The 25,847-nt window shown below is 41.6% G+C and overlaps 1 protein-coding gene across 4 annotated transcripts in view; it reads right to left on the reverse strand.

Annotated features, from left to right (window-relative positions):
• The window catches only part of elf1 (E74-like ETS transcription factor 1), a 293,475-nt gene that overhangs the window by 101,415 nt on the left and 166,213 nt on the right, over positions 1-25,847 (reverse strand). The window contains exon 1 of one of the 4 annotated variants that reach the window (XM_059977323.1): positions 16,488-16,503. The exons of the other annotated variants lie outside the window; for them this stretch is intronic. The gene's annotated coding sequence lies outside the window, so the exon portion shown is untranslated. Of the gene's footprint in view, positions 1-16,487; positions 16,504-25,847 lie in introns of those variants that run through there. 4 annotated transcript variants of the gene reach the window in all.

A 25,847-nucleotide genomic window follows, 5' to 3' on the forward strand; every position in this document is an offset into this window, starting at 1 on the left:
CATTAACAACCAGCATAATCTGTGTGTGAGGCAGTCCATAGGTTTTGCGACACATTCCCATGCCAACATAGCATGCCCACCATGTTCTCACAGCACGCAAGCAACAACAGAACAACCTCCCAACTTTCCTCCCATCCAGCACCCCGCCCGCCCCACACACACACAGAACTCTAACCCCAGGACAGGCCGTATCCAGGCATCCAGCGTACTTGTGGGCCTGCAGACCTTGGGCCTTCAGTTCCCCATGGACTTACAAACTTATGGCTTTGGTATTCAGGCCTTAACTTCTAATCAACTGAACTCTAGGCCTTAAACTCCAGACTTACTGATGATAGGACTCTGAACACTCTGCCTCTAAATCAGTTTCACCAACTCTAATGCGACTCGCACAGAATTCCAATCCCAGAACCGCTGACGTTGATTGGTGGAGGGAGTGGGTGGGCATTCACCTTTGTCCTTGCTGGTTGGATTTGTCAGAGGGAAAGGGAACAAGAGATCAGTCAGGGGCAAGGAATGAAAGCCTGTGCTGGTGGTGGGCGGACATCAGCAAGAAGGTAGATTGGGCAAATTCCAACAACACTGAGAACTGGGCTGCCCTTACCAAGGGTTCTTGAGTCCAGACTGGCAGGTGGAGAAGGAGAGCTCCCAGATTCACCCACTGAGATGTTACTGATGCAGATGACTGTGAGAAGCCAGGCACCAAGTCATGGGATTTCAGGGGCGGCTCTGCTCCCATCAGACAAGGAGGCTGCCAGGAAGTAAGTATGACTGCCCACACAAAGAATTCATTGCAGAAAAATCATGATCCTACAAAATACGTGAAGGTGAAGTGTAAAACCATGAAATACAGTTGTTCCTTACACACACATGCTCATACTGTATTCAGGCACACACACACACACATGCTCACACACAGTCATGCTTGCAGAGCCGCACACCTCCCCCATGATTCTCATCCCATCAATGACATCATAACCACTCCTCTTGCCACACTAAAGCCAAACTTCCAAAGGGGCAGAAATCAAGAGTTGATTTAATACCTTTTATTTCCTCCATCTTTGCAAGAGAATCAGGAATGAGAGACAGGCCAACCCTACAGAGGGAGTGATGCGATACCTCACTCTCATCTCGGACAGTTATTCCAACTGATTGTAGAGGAGTCACCAAACTGTAAACCAATCAGATAACATGTACCTTCCTGGTCTGCCAGACATAGAACATAGAACAATACAACACAGTACAGGCCCTTTGGCCCACAATGTTGTGCCGACCCTTAAACCCTGTCTCCCATATAGCCCTCCACCTTAAATTCCTCCATATACCTGTCTAGTAGTCTCTTAAATTTCACTAGTGTATCTGCCTCCACCATTGACTCAGGCAATGCATTCCACGAACCTACCACTCTCTGAGTGAAAAACCTTCCTCTAATATCCCCCTTCAACTTCCCACCCCTTACCTTAAAGCCATGTCCTCTTGTATTGAGCAGTGGTGCCTTGGGGAAGAGGTGATGGCTGTCCACTCTGTCTATTCCTCTTAATATCTTGTACACCTCAATCATGTCTCCTCTCATCCTCCTTCTCTCCAAAGAGAGAAGCTCTAGCTCCCTTAATCTCTGATCATATGCATACTCTCTAAACCAAGCAGCATCCTGGTAAATCTCCTCTGTACCCTTTCCAGTGTTTCCACATCCTTCCTATAGTGAGGCGACCAGAATTGGACACAGTACTCCAAGTGTGGCCTAACTAGAGTTTTATAGAGCTGCATCATTACATCGAGTCTCTTAAACTCTATCCCTCGACTTATGAAAGCTAACACCCCAAAAAGCTTTCTTAACTCCCCTATCTACCTGTGAGGCAACTTTCAGGGATCTGTGGACATGTATCCCCAGATCCCTCTGCTCCTCCACGCTCCCAAGTATCCTGCCATTTATTTTGTACTCTGCCTTGGAGTTTGTCCTTCCAAAGTGTACCACCTCACATTTCTCCGGGTTGAACTCCATCTGCCACTTCTCAGCCCAGTTCTGCATCCTATCAATGTCTCTCTGCAATCTTCGACAATCCTCAACACTATCCACAACACCACCAACCTTTGTGTCATCTGCAAATTTGCCAACCCACCTTTCTACCCCTACATCCAGGTCATTAATAAAAATCACAAAAAGTAGGGGTCCCAGAACCGATCCTTGTGGGACACCACTAGTCACAACCTTCCAATCCGAATGTACTCCCTCCACCATGACCGTCTGCTTTCTGCAGGCAAGCCAATTCAGAATCCACCTGGCCAAACTTCCCTGGATCCCATGCCTTCTGACTTTCTGAATAAGCCTACCATGTGGTACCAATAGACATACCAATGAGCAGAACTTCATCCTGAGTACCACATCCCCTTTGAATTACCCTCAGTAACATAAAGAGTACCTTCTACAGATGATGAGTACAACTCTTCTCTCTAACTTTGCTGTGCTTCCTGAGAGGACACATCATCCCCCAGGCAAGAGAAGGAGAAGGCTGATCTAGAGAATATGGATGGGGGGAGCAGGAGCATGAGAGAAATGAGGATGAAGATCCACTTACATTGCTGCACCTGACAACCCAATGCACCCATGAGGGAAGAGGCAATTAGCTTGGAGGAACAGAAGCAAGTTAATTGGTCAGGTAGCACATGTAGTTCGCTAACCTCAACCGTTAACTCTGTTTTTCCCTCAACAGATTCTGGCTTACCTGCTGAATATCTCTGGCTTTTTGCTTTTTTTTATTTCGGACGTCCTGCACCTGTGAGTATGAATGTATTTCTGCACCATTTTAAATACTTCAGTCATGACAAACTTGGAAGTCTTGAGCCTGCCAGTGCAGTGTTACAGAATGGCCCGGGTAGGATGTGGTGTCTCTGCAAACACTTTTTCTAATGTTGTCCACTGACTGCAACGTCTGGCCCTCTTGCACAGCCTCCATTATCACAAAAATGCTTGCAGTGGACAGTTGTTGGCTCTGGTGCAAACATGGACTCATTCAATGAGAATCTCTGCAGATAAGTGGTCCATGGTCTTTTATAAAGAATATAAGCACTTAAGAAGGTGTTACAGTAGTCTACAATCATGAAGTAACCTAGTCAGGTCTCCCATTGTTAGCAGTGACCCTCTGAGTCATGAACAAGGCTACTAGCTAATCTGTGGCTGGTCAATGAAAGTTGAGGACTGCATCATCCTATTCCAATGTATGCTAGCCAGGTGACAAAGAACGTTTGTAGAATTGGAGCCTGCAAGTGTGTTGGATTTTCACTTTCTGAGAGACTTATTGCTAATCTGAGCTTTCTAATGGTGAGGTTGGGGGTGGGGGGCATTATTGGAAGTTTGAAAAATTGATGTTCATGCCATCAGGTTGGAGGCTACCCAGACGGAATATAAGGTGTTGCTCCTTCGACCTGATTGTGGCCTTATCCTTACAGTTGAAGAGGCCATGGACTGACATGTTGGAATAGGAATTGGAAGTGGAATTAAAATGGGTGACCACTGGGAGATCCTGCTTTTTCTGGCAGATGGATTGTAAGTGCTTGGCAAAATGGAATCCCATTCTACATCAGGTCTCCCTGATATATAGGATGGCACAGTGGGAGCACCGGATAGAGTAGATAACCCCAAAAAACTCACAGGTGAAGTGTCACCTCACCTGGAAGGACTGTTTGGGGCCCTGAATGGTAGTGAGGGAAGGGGTGTAGGTACAGGTGTAGCATTTGTTCAGCTTACATGGGTGTCAGGAGGGAGATCAGTGGGGAGAGATGAGTGGACAAGGGAGGCATGTAGGGAGCAAACCCTGTGGAAAGCAGGAAGTAGGGGGAAGGGAAAGGTGTGTTTGGTGGTGGGATCCTGTTGGAGATGGTGGAAGTTCTGGAGAATTATGTGCTGGTGAGGTGGTTAGTGAGAACAAGAGGAACCCTATCCCAGGTGGGGTGGTGGGAGGATGGGGGGAGGACAGATGTCCACAAAATGGAAGAGATGTGGTTGAGGGCAGCACTGATGGTGGAGGAAGGGAAGCCCCTTTATTTGAAAAAGGATGACATCTTTGTTCTGGAATGAAAAACCTCATCTTGAGAGCAGATTCAACAGAGATGGAGGAATTGAGAGAAGGGGATGGTTTTTTACAAGTAACAGTGTGGGAAGAGGTATAGTCCAGGTAGCTGTGAGAGTCAATGGGTTTATCAAAGACATCAGTAGATAAGCTGTCAGAAATGGACCAGATAAATTTGAGGGCAGTGTGGAAGAAGGAGACAAAGCTGATGAAGTCCATGAGCTAGGCATGGGTGCAGGAAACAGCACCAGTGCAGTCATCAGTGTAGTGTAGGATAAATTGGAGAGTGATAGCGGTGTAGGCTTGGAACATACACTGTTCCAAGTAGCCAACAAAAAGGCAAGCATTGCTGTGACCCATGCGAGTGCCCTTGGCTACCCCTTTTGTTTGAAGGAAGTGGGGGAAGGAGAAATTATTGAAAGAGAGGACAGGTTCTGCCAGACGGAGGAGAGGGTTGGTGGAGGGGAACAGGTTGGGTCTGGTGTCCAGAAAAAAAACAGAGAGCTTTGAGGCCTTCCTGGTGGGGTATGGAGGTGTATAGGGACTGGACATCCATAGTGAAAATAAGAGATCGGGGCCAGGGAACTTGAAATCATTGGAAAGATTAAGGGCTTGTGAAGTGTCATGGATGTAGGGAGGAAGGGACTGAACTGAGTTGAGAAATGCAGATATAAGTTCAGTGGGGGAGGAACAAACAGAAACAATGGGTCTACCTGGACAATTGGGTATGTGGACCTTGGGTGGGAATTGATGTTAGAAATGGAATGTGCGGGGTGAGGTAACCATGTGGTTGGCGGCAGTGGATGGGAGATCTCCAGACTTAATAAGATTGGTGATGGTGTGAGAGACAATGGCCTGGTGCTTCTTAGTGGGGTCTTGTTCGAGGGGTAAGTACGCCAGACCATGACAGCACCTCCCTTCCCGCTCCCCCATCTGCAGGTTTGATGCTGAGTTTAGAATCAATGCAGAGTGGAGAGCAGTGCTTTTGGAAGGAGTGAGGTTGGAATTGGAGGGAGCAGTGGTGAAGTTGAGACGATTGATGTCTCTCCAGCAATTAGCAATGAAAAGACCCAGAGCAGGCAGAAGGCCAGAGCAGGGTGTCCAAGAAGAGAAAGAGAGTTGAAGGTAGGAGAAAGGGTCATCAGTGCAGGGTGGATAGTCCTTCCCAAAGAAGAAGGCACAGGGACAGACGTGGCAATGTTCCTTACTCAGCTTCTTGTTGTAAACAATTAAATAATGAGTTCTTGTAGTCCTATGTTTATTGAGCATGAGACAACAAGGCTATTTTAATTGGTCTGCATCAAACCAGACAATACTGGCTAAGTTACTTGCTCCATTGTGACTGAGTTCAAGGAAGCTTGCAGACCAGACTGATTTTGTCACTTTGCACATCAAACATGGCCACTGGTATAGTTGATTAATCAATAGTTGAGATATTTGTATACTCAGAGAGTCACTCTTCACACCATTAATTTTGGGTGTCTGGGATCTTTGTCCCCAGAAGCTTTCAAACCATCTGTGTGAATTACTTTTTTGCAGCAAAGTTAACTTAAGAACATCACATGTTGATAACATCAACTATGAACAAACCAGTAGAAATGTTAGAAAGCAATGGGAGTTGTTAGGGATGACAAGGAGAATGACAGAAAGACAGAGTGAGAGAAGAAAGAACTAGAATTAATTCTTCGACCTTTGGTTTTTCCATTGGATGGCTCATTCATCTGTGACTTATTGGTATGCTCTTTTAGTTTGTAGAAATTGTAACTTTACTTGGAAATCCTTTTATAGTTTATAAATATTTCCTATTTTGGAAATCACTTGCAAATTAAAAATCCTCTGTGAGTGTTAAAAGTGTGTCAAGGACAGTGTGTCTAAATCTAAACATGAATCATTAAAATAAAATAAACTGTATTTCAACAATTTTGTTAGCTGGAAGTATCTCCTGCTTGGAGGGAAGAAAGCTCTGAGTTTGATGATCAGCCATGGTCATACTGAATGGTGGTGCAGGCTCGAAGGGCCAAATGGCCTACTCCTGCACCTATTTTCTATGTTGCTATCCCACCATTCAAATAATGGGTACCGGCAGCTAGGCCTCATTACAGAGACTGGACAGGGCTGTGAAAAGTAGGTTGATACAATATAACCTCTCAATAGTGAGGATACTAGATAGCTCTAAAAATCTCCCTTTAAGTTTAGGGCTTTGCGGACACTGAACTCAATAGCATTACATGAGATGCCAAAATAAAAATGAAGCACACCTCGAAGTATCCCAGTTAATTTTCCAAAGGTTGCAAGGTGGCCAAAATGTGACTCAACACACATAAGTAAAATGCCTTTTCATTTGTACATCACTGATAAACACATGCATAAAAATGGATCCTTTTTTTAGGCAAAACTGTTCAAACCAAATAGTCTCTGGTTCGTTAAATTGTTTATGGAAAATATCAGAAAATTTGAAAGAAACAGCCATGTGTAAGCACTTTAGAGATGCTGTTTTGTTTTATACTTGCCAAAAGAGCCATTCTCCTAAGTAGACTGGAGAGAAATAGTGCATTATGAAAGGTCACAAATGAATCAGTTTCCTTTGTGAACCATAATATGGTTGCAACAAACTGAAGAAACTTTTTGTAAATAGACAATTCATTACTTCCAATTTTCAAACTTGAGGGCCTACAATAAAGATGCATGTTGTAAGATTCCTTGTGTACCTGCAAAATGAGAAGGAGATTCATTCCCTCTCAGATGCCAAGCAAACACAGAACTGTAGCCCCTTTAGACATGTATATTAGTACTGATTTCTCTTAAAATGGTGGTAAAACGCTGGCTTTACTGGAAGCTGACGTAGCTGCTGAGAAATCATCTGTCTTAAAACGCTGACATAGAGTTATTTTTAAATCAGGAACTAGCCAGGATTAAATCTTACCTTGACATATTGTTGGAGGGTAGGAGGGCAGGGCAATTAATTTATAATCAGCAGTTTGCCAGATGCTCCATCTTTCTCCTGTCTAATTAATGCATATTAAAACATTTCATTGGATATTGTAAAAGACACTCCCAGAGATGACTTGAGTTCAATGTGTTAAGAAACATTTCAGATTGAGAGAGTGAGAAGTGAGTTTTTTTTTGCATGCAAGATAATGAGGCACGTGGACGTGAAGCAGATGTTTCCTCTGTATCTGAATATAGATTTATTTTTCCACTACTTTAAAATAAGGAGTTAGCCACTTATGTCAAAGCTGAGAGTAAAAAAAAATGAGGTGAAGGACCACAGATCTTTGGAATTCTCCCTCAAAAAGCACAGCCTTGGAATACTTTTTATATGTCATGGAACATATAAAAATAGACAAAAATGCAGAGTTGAAGTATCATTTAGGTGAATCATAATCTTATCTCAGCACATGCTTGAGGAAGGGGGGTAAATGGCTGATTTGTGCTTTGAATTTGTATGTTTCTATGTAGATAGTCTGAAAACGTAATGTAAAAATTCTTACTCCTTATGTATGTGAAGGATATAAGAAATAAAGTCAATTCAATTCAAAACCATTAAAACACGTTGATCTACAAGGACATTTGTGTTGTTTCATGTTGATCTGAAGGACTCATTTTAAGAATGCATGACTGTTAGCAACATTACTTAGTGTTCCAGTTCAGCACCAAAAGGAAAACAAACATTCTTAAAGTTCAAATTTTGTAACCAACTAATTGAGTATAATACCTTGTCTATACTGAATGCATAGAGATAGATAATTCTGTAAATTATTTGAACAATAGCAACACTTAAGAACTAATTTATTAGCTGCAAAGCACTGTGAGATCTTTTGAGGAAGTGTAAAAAACATAATAGGGCTGCAAGCTTTCCCTTCCTCAGTTGTAACTTACAGTAAGTGCTGTTGCCACACAGCCCCTGAGGTGCAGGTTTAATTCTACTGTTGCCCATGCAGATTTGTACATTCTTTCTTAGTCTGCCTAGATTTCTCTTGGGCCACCCTAGTCACCTTCTAATTTGGAAACATGTGTTGGATGGTGATTTAACTGGCCACTATATACTATCCTCAGTGCTGGGGGCTCATAAAAGGGCTGTGATTGGGCATGAGTATACATGGGAATAGGGGAATGGGATTGATATTATTGTTTTGAGATCTGACAGAAGGTCAATCGAGCAATTTGGTCTTTTTCATAAAGGAAGCATGCAGAGAGACATAGACCTGGGCTGATAAATGGTAACTAACAGATGCATCACAGAAGCACCAATAACCATTCTCCAACAAGAGAAAGCCAATCACCTACCACTGACACTCAAGCATGTTACCAACACAAAGTATCTCAGATCTTTTTGGAGGTCTCCATTGTTCAGAAACTTAACTGAAACAGACCCGTTAAAACTGTAGCCACCAAATTAGATTAGAGTCAGGGTATTCTGTAGCTTACATGTCTTCTGATAGCATTCCATGGCATATATCAAAAACGTTCTCGTCTTGCTTATATAAGGGTAACTCAAGAGCAAAAGAAACTCAACAGCATCTAGGCCAAAGCAGCCGACTTAACCAGAACCCTTTTCATGCCCTGAACACTCCTCCCAAGCACACAGGCACTCTGACAGAACTGAATCCAGGTTATGTTTATATTTTGTGAACTTTGACATCTACAAGCATGTTTTTGATAACATGGGATGAAAGAAGCAGGATTTTTGAAAACTGGCACATGCTTTATATATCAGATCCCTGAGAAGTGCTGAACTGGTCAAATTTGGATTATAAGTAGTTTAATTGGCTACTGTAAATTAACTCCAGTGGGAAAATTTGGGAATTGAAGGAAGTTTGAGTAGAATAAATAAAATCAGGATTGATGTATGATTAGTACAAATGGGTAGTTGATGGCTAGCAAAGATATGAACTGAAGGGACTTTACAACACTGCATCGCTATACAGTACTCTGCAAAAATCTTAGGCACATACATATATATATATATCTAGGATACCCAAGACTTTTGCCCAGTACTCTAGTTATTTTATGTATTGCACTATACTGCTGCCCCCCCAAAAAATATCATGACACATGTGGCTGATGATAAACTTGATTCTGATATGAGTCCTTATTGCGAACGGAGAGTGGGAAGGGGGTAGGGAGAGGGGAATCATGATTGGGAATAGAGAAAGGGGGAGGGGAGGGAGCAGGAAGCACCAGAGAGATGTTCTGTAATAATCAATAAACCAATTGCTTGGAATCAATTGACCTTGCCAGATGTTTCAGGGCTGGGCGTGTCTGCACTTGTGCCAAACCCCCACCCCTGGCACTCCTCCTCTGCCACCTACCCCACAACAATTCTGTGGTGCTCTACACTCACCATTCCCTTTGCTTCCACTAGATCCACAAAGTCGGTCTCCACTACACGTTGACAAATACATTACTGCGCTGTTTCCATGATCACACACAAGAGCTCAACACTACACCTTTGCTGTTTAACGTTTTGAAGAATAATGAGCTGCATTTGGATTCTCAATTAGCCACTCATGACTAATTTATTGTCAATACCACTGCAACTTGCCATGAAGACATTGAATACAGAAATAGGCGTTGTTTGCAGATTATCAATACTGTGAAATTCCACAGCTCAGTGAACCTAACTGCCAAACTGCTTTGTCATTATTGAAAACAACCACCTACCACTATGTAACATAGTGAGTAAATACAAGCATATTCACAGCTCAAAAAACATTTTGTTTGCAGACTGTCCATTAATCACAATATCTGTAAAACAGCTGAAAGGGCTTCTTTCCAATGAATCAAATATTTAATGAAAATAATAGATTGTGATAAATTATAAACAATTTGTGAATTTGTATAAACATCTCAACTGGAGTATATAGAAACATAGAAAACCTACAGCACAGTACAGGCTCTTTAGCCCACAATGTGGTGCCGAACATGTAATTATTTAGAAATTACCAGGGGTTATCCACAGCCCTCTATGTTTCTAAGCTCCATGCACCTATCCAGGAGTCTCTTAAAAGACCCTATCGTATCCGCCTCCACCACAGTTACCGGCAGCCCATTCCATGCACTCACCACTCTCTGCATAAACACTTACCCCTGACATCTCCTCGGTACCTACTTCCAACCACCTTAAAACTGTGCCCTCTCATGCTAGCCATTTCAGCCCTGGGAAAAAGCCTCTGACTATCCACATGAACAATGCCTCTCATCATCATATATACCTCTATCAGGTCACCTCTCATCCTCCGTCACTCCAAGGAGAAAAGGCCAAATTCACTCAACCTATTCTCGTAAGGCATTCTCCCCAATCCAGGCAACATCCTTGTAAATCTCCTCTGCACCCTTTCTATAATTTCCACTTCCTTTCTGTAGTGAGGTGACCAGAACTGAGCACAATACTCCGTGGGGTTTGACCAGGGTCCTATACAACTATAACATTACCTGTCAGTTCTTGAACTCAATCCCACGGTTGATGAAAGACAATGTACTGAATGCCTTCTTAACCACAGAGTCAATCTGTGCAACAGCTTTGAGAGTCCTATGAACTCGAACCCCAAGATCCCTCTGATCCTTCACACTGCCAAGAGTCTTACCATTAATGCTATACCCTGCCATCATATTTGACCTACCAAAATGAACCACCTCACACTTTTCCGGGTTGAACTCCATCTGCCACTTCTCAGCCCAGTTTTGCATCCTATCAATGTCCGGTTGTAATCTCTGACAACCCTTCACACTATCCACAACACCCACAACCTTTGTGTTATCAGCAAATTTACTAACCCATCCCTCCACTTCCTCATCCAGGTCATCTATAAAAATCATCAAGAGTAGGGAATCCCAGAAGAGATCCCTGAGGTCACCAGCCTCCATGTAGAATATGACCCGTCTACAACCATTCTTTGCCTTCTGTGGACAAGCCAGTTCTGGATCTACAAAACAATGTCCTCTTGGATCCCATGCCTTCTTACTTTCTCAATAAGCCTTGCATGGGATACCTTATCAAATGCCTTGCTAAAATCCATACACACTACATCTACTGTCTACCTTCAACAATGAGTTTAGTCACATCCTCAAAAAATTCAAAGCTATGTTGACTATTTCTAATCATACCATGGCTCTCCAAATTTTCACAAATCCTGCCTCTCAGAATCTTCTCCATCAACTTACCAACCACTGAAGTAAGACTCACTGGTCTATAATTTCCTGGGCTATCTCAACTTCCTTTCTTGAATAAGGGAACAACAGCCACAACCTTCCAATCCTCCGGAACATCTCCCGTATTCACTGATGATGCAAAGATCATTGCCAGAGGCTCAGCAATCTCTTCCCTCACCTCCCACAGTAGCGTGAGGTACGTCTCTTCCGGTCCCAGTGACTTTCGTTAAAAATCTTTTTATTTATTTTTAAGTGACTTGGATAAGGGACTTATCCAACTTGATGCTTTCCAAAAGCTCCAGCACATCCTCTTTCTTAATATCTATATGCTCAGGCTTTTCAGTCCATTTTAAGTCATCCCTACAATAGCCAAGGTTCTTTTCCATAGTGAATTATACCAGTGCCAAAGTACAATGTGGGCTGCATTAATGACTATCGCCCAGTAGCACTCACATCGACAGTGATGAGATGCTTTGAGAGGTTGGTTAAGACCAGACTCAACTCCTGCCTCAGCAAGGACCTGGACCCATCGCAATTTGCCTGTCGCCACAATAGGTCAACAGCAGACACAATCTCCATGGCTCTGCACATAGCTTTAGACCACCTAGACAACACAAACACCTATGTCAGGATGCTGTTCATCGACTCTAGTTCAGCATTTAATACCATCATTCCCACAAACCTGATTAAGAAGTTGCAGAACCTGGGCTTCTGTACCTCCCTCTGTAATTGGATCCTTGACTTCCTAACTGGAAGACCACTGTCTATGTGGATTGGTGATAATAAATCCTTTTCGCTGACGATCAACACTGGCGCACCTCAGGGGTGTGTGCTTAGCCCACTGCTCTACTCTCTATATACACATGACTGTGTGGCTAGGCATAGCTCAAACACCAGCTAAAAATTTGCTGATGATACATCTACTATTGGTAGAATCTCGGTGGTGACAAGAGGGCGTACAGGAGTGAGGTATGCCAACTAGTGGTGTGGTGCCACAGCAACAACCTGGCACTCAACATCAGTAAGACGAAAGAGCTGATTGTGGACTTCAGGAAGGGTAAGACGAAGGAACACACACCAATCCTCATAGAGGGATCAGAAGTGGACAGAGTGAGCAGCTTCAAGTTCCTGGGTGTCAAGATCTCTGAGGGTCTAAGCTGGTCGCAACATATTGATACAGTTATAAAGAAGGCAGGACAGCAGCTATACTTTATTAGGAGTTTGAAAAGATTTGGCATGTCAAGAAATACACGCAAAAACTTCTATAGTTGTACCATGGAGAGTATTCTGACAGGCTGCATCACTGTCTGGTATGGAGAGGCTACTGCACAGGACCAAAAGCTGCAGAAGGTTGTAAATCTAGTCATCTTCATCTTGGGCTCTAGCCTACAAAGTACCCGGGACATCTTTAGGGAGCGGAGTCTCAGAAAGGCAGTGTCCATTATTAAGGAACTGCAGCACCCAGGGCATGCCCTTTTCTCAATTTTGTCATCAGGTAAGAGGTTCAGAAGCCTAAAGGCACACATTCAGTGATTCAGGAACAGCTTCTTCCCCTCTGCCACCCGATTCCTAAATGGATATTGAAGCTTTGGACACTGCCTCACTTCTTTTTTAATATACAGTGTTTCTGTTTTTGCACTTTTTAAAAATCTATTCAATATATGTAATTAACTTACTTGTTTATTTATTATTATGTTTTTTTTTCCTTTCTCTGCTAGATTATGTACTGCATTGAATTGCTGCTGCTAAGTTAACAAATTTCACGTCACATGCCAGTGATAATAAACCTGATTCTGATTCTGAATACTGAAGCAAAGTATTCATTAAGTATCTCTGCTATCTCTTCCAGGTCCATACACACTTTTCCACTGTCACACTTGATTGGTCCTATTCTCTTACGCCTTATCCTCTTGCTCTTCACATACTTGTAGAAAGCCTTGGGGTTTTCCTTAATCCTGCTCGCGAAGGCCTTCTCATGGCCCCTTCTGGCTCTTCTAAATTCATTCTTAAGCTCCTTCCTGCTGGTCTTATAATTTTCCAGATCTCTATCAATACCTAGTTTTTTGAGCATTTCGTAAGCTCTACTTTTCTTCTTGACTAGATTTTCAACAGCCTTTGTACACCATGGCTCCTGGAACCTACCATCCTTTCCCTGTTTCATAGAAGTGTACCTACACAGAACACCACGCAAATATTCCCTGAACATTTGCCACATTTCTGTCATACATTTCCCTGAGAACATCTGTTCCCAGTTTATATTTCCAAGTTCCTGTCTGATAGCTTCATATTTCCCCTTACTCCAATTAAAAGCTTTCCCAACTTGTCTTTTTCTATCCTTCAATGCTATGGTAAAGGAGGTAGGATTGTGGAACATTACTCTGGGGATTGTTTTAGTAGTAACGTCATTTTAAGATGAATTTTCTAATTGAAGTACTTGCAGTTATAAAGCACCTTAGATCTGGCCATTGAATGATCTAAGTGACTGTTGCAAAGTGAACCAGTATTTGCACAACAAGCACCACACAGTACCAGTGAAATAAGTGCCCAGTTCATCACAGTTAGCTACACTGGTTGAGAGATAAATAATCTTAGACTCTACCATTTTGTGCCAAGGTAGCTTAAATTGCATTTACATATAACCTTTAATGTAATGAAACAACCCAAGCTACGTCACAGGAGCAAGTATTATCAAACAAAATTGACATTAGTGCGGGTAAAAAGATATTATACCGGATAATTAAAACTCTTATTAAAATACTACCTGAAAGATCAAAAATTAAAGTAATCTGAGGCAACAAAAAATAATGGAAGTACTAAGTAGTTTGGATACCATCATTATTCAGAGAAAGAGTTAAAATTTCAGTCCAGCACCATCATCAGAAGTGAAAAGAGAGGAAAATCCATTAACTTTCTACTGGACAGAAGGTGGGAGAATGACCTGTGTAACAAAGGAAATATCCCTGATAGAATGAGGTCATAAGACTTATTGAATACTGCTTGACCTGCTCAATATTTCCAGCAGTTTTTGTTTCTATCTTACTCAGAAAGTTTGCTATTAATAAGAATCGAAAATGATTGATTTGCTGTGGGCTAAAAGAGTGTGGTGAATGAAAACATGATTCTGGTTAGGCAGGTTTTACCTACGCAGAGCAAAACAGTTCAGAGCTGATTTAATGCTTTTCATTATCTTCATGTAGAAACCCTGCAGTTGGTTTCCCTATAAATACATTACTGTGCAAAAGTCTTAGGCACATATATGTATTACTAGCATACCTAAGACTTTTTCACAGTAGTGTAGTAACTTTATGTATTGCACTGTACTAGGGCTGACAAAAATAAAACAAATTTCACGACGTTATGTGAGTGATGATAAACCTGATTCTAATATGGGTCTCTATTGTGGACTGAGAGAGGGAAGCGAGCAGGGAGAGGGGCATTATAGTTGAGAGAAGGGGAAGAGAAAGGCAAGGGAGAGGGAAGCACTAGAGAGACATTCTGTAATGATCAATAAACCAATTGTTTGGAATCAAATGGCCTTGTCTGGTGTCTCACAGCTGGGTGTGTCTGCTCTTGCGCCACTCCCAGCCACTGACACTCCTTCTCTGTCCCCTGTCCCACAGCCCTCCTGCGATGCTCCGCATTCGCCATTCCCAACATCTTTCTCCCACCAGATTTATAAACTGACTCTTTGCTCCACATTGAGAAACACAGTATAGTGCAAAAGTCCCCAAATGCATGTATGTGCCTATGACATTTGCACAGTACTGTAAGCCATAAATGTTAATCTGAAAGTTATCAATTTGCACAAGCTTCATAACCCTGAGTTGGATTTAAGTAGTGGCCTGATCTCCAGGAACACCTTTGAAAAGCAGGAGAGGATTACGTCAATCTGGGAGAACACACAAGGCTTGTTTTCAGGCCTTGTTCATCTGACACCTCTGACAGAGAACACTACATTCAACTAAAACATTATGTTTTGTTTTAACTGAAACTGTATGTTGTATATTTCCAAAAAACTTAACATATAATTCATGAAGACACAAGGAACTCCAAATGCTAGAGTTGGAGCAACAACCAGCCTTTCAGATAAGCCTTTCAGTAGATCAAGCAGCATCTGTGGGAGGAAAGGAATTGGTGACATTTTGGGCCAATAACCTGCAGTGGTTTGTCTCCATATGTCCCTCCCACAGATTCTACTCAGCCCACTGAGTTCTTCCAGCAGATTGTTGCAGACAATTCAGGAATCTGTAGAGTTACTCCAAATTCAAGTCATTTCACCTATGTATTGCTACCAGGGGCACTGGTCCTAATGTTGCTAATCCACTTGGTGGGAGGGAGAATGAAGTTGGCTTGAGACTTGTAACTCCTCAGACAAATTAGAGTTTGAACTGATGTGCTGTGGAGTTATTGAAAGGATAAACCTAGAGCTCACAACTTCTAATGCTTTCAAAACTGTCATGTTACCACTGTAATTGGTATCATTTTCATATCATGTGTACTTACAACTTGCATCCAAGAAATCTGTACGCTTCACTCAAACAATGGAGGAGTGTTCAGCATAATTACTTGTTTACAAGATATTCACTGGATTAAAAATACCCATCCAATCTTGTAGGGAACACCATAGACTAAGCGTGTTGTTTGTACCTCTAAGCAAAACTACAACGTCTTGGTCTTTTTCTGCTTTATAATTGGTTTCATTATCTATCACACTGTGGAAGAGTAATTATTCATATTTTTACAAAGGAAAAGGAACAATCAGAAATAGAATAAATAAAGTTGTGAAGGCTGTGAGAACCAGGCAGCTAAAACCCTCAGATGTGTAAAGCTGTGAGTCAGGGAAGCAGTTCTGTATCAGTAAGTAAACACAATAATTATTTAGCCCATCCAGACTTTTAATGTCATATCTATTCTTAATGATAATATACCAATTAACACTAATACAAGTCATCATGATTTGTTTACTATTCACGAAGAATGACAAAAAAATTCCATTTATGTCCTTCACAGAATACATAGAAGGTAGCATAGGAACAGGCCCTTCAGCCCACAATGTTGTACTGAACTAATTTAACCAGTAATTGAATTACTGCACCAGAGCAGATTGAAAAGATCAGGGTGTTGGGACTGGAGGCGAGGGATAGGTCGGTTCTGCTCGCTCCTCTGTGACGTCTACTTAGCTCTACGCTGAACTGTTGGCCTGCTCTGGCTGCAGTGATGACTGTCTTTCTGTCTTTTGTAAAACTTCAGTTCTGAATATTATTTGCTTACTTTTTATTGTTTGCACTATTCTTCTCTCTCTGCAGATTGGGTGTTTGACAGTCGTCTTTAATGGGCTCTTTTGGAGATTCTTTGTTTTGTGCCTGTAAGGTGACAGATCTCAAGGTTGTTTAAAGTATACACACTTTGATAATAAATGTACTTTGAACTACCTAACTAAGCTACTCCTTTCTGCCTACACAATATCCATAATCCCCCTTTCTCCATATAGTCATGTGTCTACCTATCAGCCTAATAACACATTTTCCTACACCACCACTTTTTTGCAACTTCTTCCAAACCCCCCACTTTCTGTGTAAAATAATCTTTTCTTGTATAATTCATTTCACTTTTATTTAATGTCAATATCATCCAAAAGATCACATTTCTAACAATGCAGTCGTCCATCACCCCGGCACACCAGACTCACTCTGGATATGCACTCAACTCTTGATGGTTAATGAGTGACCAGATATCTGGTTTTGGTGGGAACAGTTTAGAGGTTAGTCATGGCTGGGGAGAACCTCTTCACTGCAAATAAATGTGATTGGATATTTCATATTCATTCCTGAGAGAGGCTTAAGCTATCTGAAATAGCAGCAATGTGTTCCCAAAAGCTTTATCTTACTTTTATAGTACGCTCAACACCACACATTACATTACTAAGAGCATCAGAAAACAAAATTCAACTTTAAACCATGCAAGGGAATTTCAAAGCAAAAAGCTTGGCCCCACCAGTAGGTTGAACATAATAGCTTTGAGAGAGAAAGGCTGACAGCTTGCAGCAGAACCCAAGTATCAGCGCAGACTTACATCCTCCATGCTTTATATGAAGCTCAAACCCACAACTTCCTGATTGTAAGCCAAGGCTGACGTCTTTTGTTCATTCCAGATAAACAATCCATCATCTACAGACCAATGCTGTGCAGAAGCCATAGCCTGACCTTGACTTTGTCCACAACCTCCACACAGCAGTTGCAAAGCAAAAGAAAACACTGAACACTATGTCGATGAAAGAATGCAGCTACATAAAACATCCATTTCTATTCACAAAATTAGGGAAGTTTCAGCTTAAGATCCCTCCACCAATTACACTGCATAGAGAGTCAGATCAAGAGTTGGACATGTACCATGGCTGTGTAGGAAAAAGACACACAATAGAAACAAATAAACAAGAGCAAGCACTACACAAAACCTCTCTATATTAAGTGAGTTATGCACAATTATTTAACTCCACATTTACTCTCTCAAAGTCAGTGAATAACTTCTACTTCAAATTCCCTTGTGAGGCTCAGAAAGATGTTTTGAAGTGCTTTACCACACAAAGTGGAAAGGGAAACAAACAAGTTTAGGATGAAAAATTTTGGATTCACAAGGTAGAGTTGTGTAGGAGCTTCAGAAGGCACAGAGAAGGCTGAGCAAAATCTTCCCAAATGCAAGAGCTAGTTGTACTTAAGAGCCAAGCATGAACTGCAGCATCAGTCACTACAGAGGCAGCACCATAAATTAATATTTTGCTGCAAAAACATAAAAGGGAAAAGAAAATTTATTAAGGAACACTAAATAACAGTTGCTGAAATGAGAACCATTTTATTTCCGGTATTCATATCTGGATAAATAAAGTATGCTGTCAGTCTCAGTGACAGTTAACCAGTAGGCTACTGTTTTTCATTAAGAATTGGCAGGTTCAGGGAAGGAAATTTGACACATCTACCAGATCTAAAGTTGTTAAGCCCACCAATGTCAGTGACTTTTAAACCTCAGTTTAGGCCTATTTTGGAGTGAAACTGGCAAATACTGGCATTTCCAGCAACAACTACATTAATGCATTTATAAATAAGGGTTCAGTGTTCTGTGCCAGGTTCTTCGACCTTTTTGCTTTATTAAATATACATTAAAGGTGAAGATAGCATGGCACTGGACTATAAACTGCAATGCAGTCAAGTGGGGTGCAATGACAAGTCTCAAATGTAGTGTGAGTGGTTTACAGGAGTCAGAACTCATTAACTCAATTGCTCATTTAGAACCATTTCATTCAGTGTTAATGTAAACTATTTGCCACAGAATTGGTTCAAAGTGCTTCCAGCTGTATTAAATTCCTAATGCAGTGCTATTAAGCAGCACTCAGGAAGATAAGGAGAAAGAATAATAATAACATCACAGCAGCAATGTTAAACAAAGATGTACAATACAGAGAAACCTTTTCTTAGCAGCATTGGTGTTTTGAGGACAGCAGCCTATAAAAAATACAGCATCAAACCCAGATGAATATGACAGTAACTTGTTTTTGCAAAACAAGATGAATTAGTATGGAAGACTGAAGATTAAAGTGGCAGTGTCTAAAGAGTATATTATAGGAGGGGGATGTAATGGAACAAAGGGAGGGAAAATGAGTGGTTAAGGCTCATGTGGCTGAAAGGCTTGCTGCCAATGCTAGGTTAACAGAAGTAAGAGGTGCACATGAAATCATTGCTATCAGCAGCCCTGACCACCACTACTTGCTATATCAGTTATTAGAAGACACACTAGCTTCATTCAAGACTTCATTAAGAGTTTGAGGAGAATCTGGCATTTCACCAAAGACTCACGCAAACCAGACAGCATTCTGACTGGTTGCATCAGAGCCCGGTAATGAGGGCTGACAATGCAGAGGACCGCAAAGGGACGCAGACAGTTGTAGACTCTGCCAGCTGCATTATTGGTGCAGCCTTCCCCACCGTTAAGAACACCTTCAAAAAGTGGGGTCTCAAGAAGGCAGCATCTATCATTAAGGACTGACGTTATCTGGGATACGCTCTCTCCTTGTTACGGTGAGCAGAGAGGACACCCATACTCAATGACTTAGGATCCAGATTCAGTGATATCAGAACAGGTTCATCCTACTGCCACCAGATTTGTGAATGTTCCATGTAAAGGGGTCCATCAATGAGGAGATTGAGAAGATACAATGGCAGAAAATAAAATAATTCATTACACCTGTTGAGTTTGTTCAGATATCCAAAGCAGCTTTTCCATGGTTTCCTAAAACCAAAGGTTTTCTAAAGTGATTCCCCAAATTTTTGCTTTAAAGGGCAAATAAAATGGATTACATCTGAACTAAGAAAAGGAGTTGGTGAACTGACCTTTTGAGTCTCCTCCTCCATTTATCAAGTTTAGGGCTGACCCATCTCAAAGCCATTTGCCAGCACTATCCATATATCCCTTTATCTATTATGTCCAGAAATCTAATGAGCTGTTTTGAATGAACACAATGACAGCAGTCTGAGTTAGAGAGTTCCAATGATTCCTCATTCTTTGAAAGAAGAAGTTTCTCCTCATCTCAGTCCAAAATAGTCTATCCCTTATTATCAAATCATGTCCCTGGTCTTAAACCTTAGCCAGAAGAAACATATTCCCTGCATCCAACAGATCAAGACCTTGAAGAGGATTGTATATTTTAATAAATCTCTTCTCAGTGTTCTAATCTCTATAGAATACAGAAGCTGTATCTTCAATCTCTCCTCATACTGCAAAGCTGCCATTCCTGGAATCAGTCTGATGATTTTACATTGCACTTCTTTTTCCCTCTTTTAGATAAAGAGGCCTAAGCTGTAATCAATACTCCAGTTCGAAGGAAGAGTCCCTAATACAAACATTCCAGAAATTCTGCTTAATTACTTAGCTGAGTTTTATCATTTTCTTTTTTTTATTTCACATTATTCTCACTGAACCTCTTGCTCCACTTGCATTCTTGTCTTTGTGACATGTAAAAACATCCCCACATTCTTTTAATCATCAGCACTTCCTAATCCCTCACTTTTCAACAAATACTCCTTTTTTCTGTTATGTGCATCACTGTGGTTAACCCCTCCTATTTCGATGGGCTATACCATTTGCAATATTCTTGCCCACTCACTCAGCTTATTGGGAATTATTAGGCACGGAACATTTTTGGAATAGAGGGTGAAGATGATTAATTAAAATGGAATCAAGTCTTCAAAATGAAACCTCAAAGTTCTAAGTTCAATGCTCAAAGTAAATTTTGGAATTCGAATCAAAATCTGGTTTAGCATCACTGCATACTGTATGTTGCGTAATTGGTTGTTTGCAGCAGCGATGCGCTGCAATTCATAATAAAATCTATAAATTGCAATAAGAAATATATGTAGAAACTAAATTAAGTAAGAGGTGAAAAAAATAGAGAGGCAGTGTACATGGGCTCATTGTCCATTCAGAAATCTAATGGCAGAGGGGAAGAAGTTGCTCCTGATACTTTGAGTGCATGTCTTCAGGTTCCTGCACCTCCTCCTTAATGGTAGCATTGAGAAGACAGGATGCCCTGGGTGATGGGTTTGTGAATGATGAATGCTGCCTTTTTAAGGCATTGACTTCTGAAGATATCGTTGATGCTAGGAAGGCTAGTCCCCATGATGGAACTGGCTGAGTTTACAACTTTTTGCAGCTTTTATTTTCGAAGTACATATACGTCACCATAAACTACCATAAGATTCATTTTCTTGCATGCATTCACAGTACGTACAAAGAAGCACAATGGAGTCAATGAAAAGCCATAAACAACACGATGGACAAACAATAAATGTGCCAAAGTCAACAAACTGCACAAAAACTAAAATATAAAAAAAGAAAATTAATAAGTAATAAATATCAAAAATATGAGATGAAGAGCCCTTGAAAATGAGTCCATAGGTTGTGGGAACAGTTCAGTGTTGGGTGAGTGAAGTTATCCATGCTGGTTCAGGGGTAATAACTGCTGCTGTACCTGGTGGTGAGGGTTCTGAGGCTCCTTTACCTCCATCCTGATGGCAGCAGCGAGAAAAGAGCACGATCTGGATGGTGGGGGTCCCCAATGATGGATGCTGATTTCCTGCAACAGCAGTCCTTGTAGATGTGCTCAATGATGGAGAAGGCTTTACTCGTGTTGGACTAGGTTGTATCCACTACTTTTTGTAGGCTTTCTCATTCAAGGGCATTGATGTTTTTATACCAGGACATGATGCAACCAGTCGGTATACTCTCCATCTTTAAAAATTTTGTCAAAGTTTTAGATGACCTGCTGAATCTTCCTAAACTTCTCAAGAAGTGGAGGTGCTGAGTACAAGAAGAATCAGAATCAAAAGCAGAATCTGGTTTATTATCACCGGCATGTGCCGTGAAATTTGTTAACTTAGCAGCAGCAGTTTAATGCAATACATAATTTAGAAGAAAAAAATAAATAAGTAAATCAGTTACAGTATATGTGTATTGAATAGATTAAAAATTGTGCAAAAACAGAAATAATATATATTAAGAAAGTGAGGTAATGTTCACGGGTTCAATGTCCATTTGGGAATCGGATGGCAGGGGGAAGAAGCTGTTCCTGAATCGCTGAGTGTGTGCCTTCAGGCTGCTGTACCTCCTACTTGATGGTAACAATGAGAACAGGGCATGCCCTGGGTGCTGAGGGTCCTTAATAATGGACGCTCCTTTCTGTGACACTGCTCCTTGAAGGTGTCCTGGGTACTTCATAATGGCATCTTCATGCTGGATCCAGGACAGATCCTCTGAAATGAAAATGCCAAGGAATTTAAAGTTGCAGACGTTCTCCACTCCTATCCCCTACTGAGGGCTGGCTCATGGACGTCTAGTTTCCTCTTCCTGTCATTTATTAACAGCTCATTGGTTTTGCTGACATTAAGTAAGAGGCTGTTGCTGTGGCACAATTCAGCCAGATGTTCAATCTCCCTCCTATATGCTAATTCATCACAGCCTTTGATTCAGCTGATGACAGTGCTATCGTCAGCAAATTTAAATATGGCATTGGAACTGTGCTTAGCCACACAGTCATAAATATAAAGCAAGTAGAGCAGGGGCTAAACATACAGCTGTGCTGATGGAGATTGTGGAGGAGATGATGTTGCTAATCCAAACTAACTAGGGCCTTCAAGTGAGGAAATCTGCAAGGAGTTACTGAGGCCTATGCCTTGGTGTTTATTGATTAGTTCTGAGGGGAAGATAGTTTTGAATGCCGATCTGTAGTCTATGAAGAGCATCCTGATACATTCACTTTCTACCTCCAGATATTCCAGGGTTGAGTGAAGAGCCATTGAAATGGTATCTGTCGACCTATTGTGCCAAATTGGATCCAAATTGCTCCTCAGGCAGGAATCGATGTTTCATCACCGATCTCTCAAAGCACTTCATCGCAGTGGATGAAAGTGCTATTGGATGTTAATCATTTAGGCAAGTTACCATCTTCTTCTTGGCCATCAGTGTAATTGAAGCCTGCTTGAAGCAAGTGGAAACCTCAGACTGCCAAAGCGAGAGGTTAATGAAATCACTGAACACTCCTGCCAGTTGATCAGTACAGGTATTTAGTACTGAGTGCTCTATCTGGACCAAATGATTTCCATGGATTCACGTTGTGTGAAGGATGCTCTCACATCAGCCTCAGAGAAATCACTGGGGCATCAGGAGTTGTAGGAGTTTGTAAAGGTGTTTTGTCGGTTAATGTGAGCATAAGAGGTATTGAGCATATCTGGGACTAAATTATTGTTGTCACATAAGTCACTTGGTTTTACTTTGTAGGAGGTGATAGCATTCAAGCCCTGACACAGTTGTCGAGCATCCTCCAGTGATTCAAGCTTGTTCCAGAATTGCCAGTTTGAATGTGAGATAGCTTTACAGAGGTTGTACCTGGATCTCTTTTTTTTTAACTTGCTAGCCAGACCTGAATGCCACCGATCCAGCCCTCAGCAAATTGTGGATCTCCTGGCTCATCAAGGACTTCTGGTTGAGGAAGACTCTAATTGATTTTGTTGGGACATACTCATCCACTGGTGACTTTATAAAGTCATTGACAATTGTGGCGTATTCATTCAGATCCTCCGGTGAGTCTTTGCAGATGGCCCAGTCTGAAGCAGTCCTGTTGCTGTTCCTCTGCCTCATGTGAGCACCTCTTCATTGTCCTTATTTCTGGAGCCTTGCTCTTTAAAATTTGCCTGGTTGTAGAGGGGTGGGGATAGCCAGATAATCAGATTTCCCCAAAAAGTGGCCTAGGGATGGAATGTCGGCATTCCTTACGTTAGTATAGCAGTGGTTGTGTGTATTAGGACTCCTGGTGCTGTAGGTTTTATGTTGATATGAACTGGACAAAGATTTCTTCAAGCAACCTTGACTGAAATCTCTGGCAATGATTTGAAAGACATTAGGGTGTGTTGTTCCAAGTTTGCTGATCGCAGCACTCAATACATTAAGTGTTTACTTAACATCTGCCTTTGGACATATGTATGCTGCAGCCAGTATCAGAGAGGAGAACTCTCTCAGTAAGCAGAACGGATAGTAATCATTAGATATTCCAGTTCAGGAGAACAAGAATGCAACACAACCACTACATCTAAGCACCATGAAGAACAGAGACCCACACCATTTGCCCTCTTTGAATCAGCAGTCCAGTCCATCCGGTGGATCAAGAAACCTTTGTATCCAGCTTGTGTCTGCCAAATCCAGAACCTCTTCACAGTGTGACATCCGCTGAGATTTTAAGACATCAAAACCAGCCATTAGGTGTACGACATTCTGATTTATGATGACACAGGGAAAGACAGTAAATAAGTGCTCATGTTAATTGACCCTCATTGAAATCTCCATGATGAGATCAGGAAATGCATTACGTAGCCTTCTCCTGTATTAACATCCCATTAAGGATACAGTATATCCATGGCACTTAATGCACTATTCAGAATGTTTCTGATTTGTCACTGAATATTCTGGGTGTTCATATCTCCAGGTAGCCATCACTTAACACTGTACAAAAGATGTACAATATGAGTGTTTGGTGCTTTGTGCTTAGAACCCCTTGGAGCAACCATTGTATTTGAAGATACTAAGGGGTTCTGCCAATTGCTATGTACTGGCTTGTAAAAGTATTCTGCCCCCAGCCCTTTGTTCACATAAATGAGAATTACAACCAGGGATTTTGATCAATTCAACTGAGAATTTTTATTTTTGAATCGTCATCATCATGTGCCATTCTCTGCCAGAGCCTCGGCGACCATTATCTTTCACTGTGATCTGTTGGCAGTCAAACCTCTTGCATCTCTGGCGGTGAGGCTGGTCCACTTCTTGATGTTGTCGATCCAGGTTGTCCTCTATCTGCCTCAGGAGCAGCTTCCTTCCACTCCGCCTTCAAGCACAGTCCATTCCAGTGTGTCAACAGTTCTTGAGATGTGTCCAAAATAGCAAAGTTTCCTTTGGATAATGGTTTCTAGAAGTATTAGTTTTGTGCCACTCTTTTCTAGGATGAAATTGTTGGATCTCCTTTCAATGTATGATACCCTGAGAATCCATCTGTATGTCCAAATCTCAAATGCTGACAACTTCTTTTCATCAGCTGCTTTTAGGGTCCATGTTTAACAGCCATATAGGGTTATTGGCCAGACGAGACTCTTGAGGAGGCATATCTTTGTGTCAATGCTCACAGATCTATCTTTCCAGATGTTCCAGAGTTTGGTAGTGCTTGTGCGTGCCATTTGTGAATCACATGCTCCTTTTTTCACAGTAGAACCCAAAAACACAGGGAAAATTGAAAAGCATGAAAAATGAAAAATTCAAAAACTGTAACACCAGAAATATTCATCCCCCTTTGCTCAGTACTTAGTTGAACCACATCACACAGCTATTACAGCCAGTCGGGGAGCGGTGTTGGACAACAATCTTGAGGTCTTGCCAGAGGTGTTCAATTGCATTAAAGTCAGGACTCTGACTGGGCCACTCAGACGTCAATTTTCTTCATTTCAGGCCACTCCATGGCTGCTCTGGCAGTGTGCTTTGGCTTGTTGTCCTACTGAAAGAAAAACTTCCTCCTTTTTGGCAGAGGCTAGCAGGTTTTTATCCTGAATCTCTCTGAATTTAGCAACATTCATTTGTCCATCAATCCTGACCAGATTTTCAGACTCTGTTGCTGAAAAGCAGCTGCAGAGCACAGTACACCTCCACCATACTTTATAAGGAGGATTGCGTTACATGGTTGATGTGCAGTTTTAGACTTACGCCACACCATACCACTTCGTGTTGAAGACAAAAAGTTCCTCTTCAGTCTCATCTGACCACAAGACCTCTTTCCACATCTTTGCAGTGTTTTCTAAGTAATGCTTTGCAAAGTCTTTTTGGGCAAGGGTATGCTCTTTTTTATCCATGGCTTCTTCCTTGCCACAAATACCTTTTATGTGCGAGGGTTTTCTGTAGCCATCATCTTCTGTTGCAGCCACTGACTTCTGCATTTCACTCGGAGTGAATGTTGACATGACAGTAGCCCCCCTTACAAGTGGCATTCTTCTCTGGAAGTTTAGAGGTGTGGCCTGACCTAGGCAGTGTGAGCATGGTTTCATATTTTCA

This window comes from Hypanus sabinus, chromosome 8, assembly GCF_030144855.1.
Source record: "Hypanus sabinus isolate sHypSab1 chromosome 8, sHypSab1.hap1, whole genome shotgun sequence".
NCBI lineage: Eukaryota > Metazoa > Chordata > Chondrichthyes > Myliobatiformes > Dasyatidae > Hypanus > Hypanus sabinus.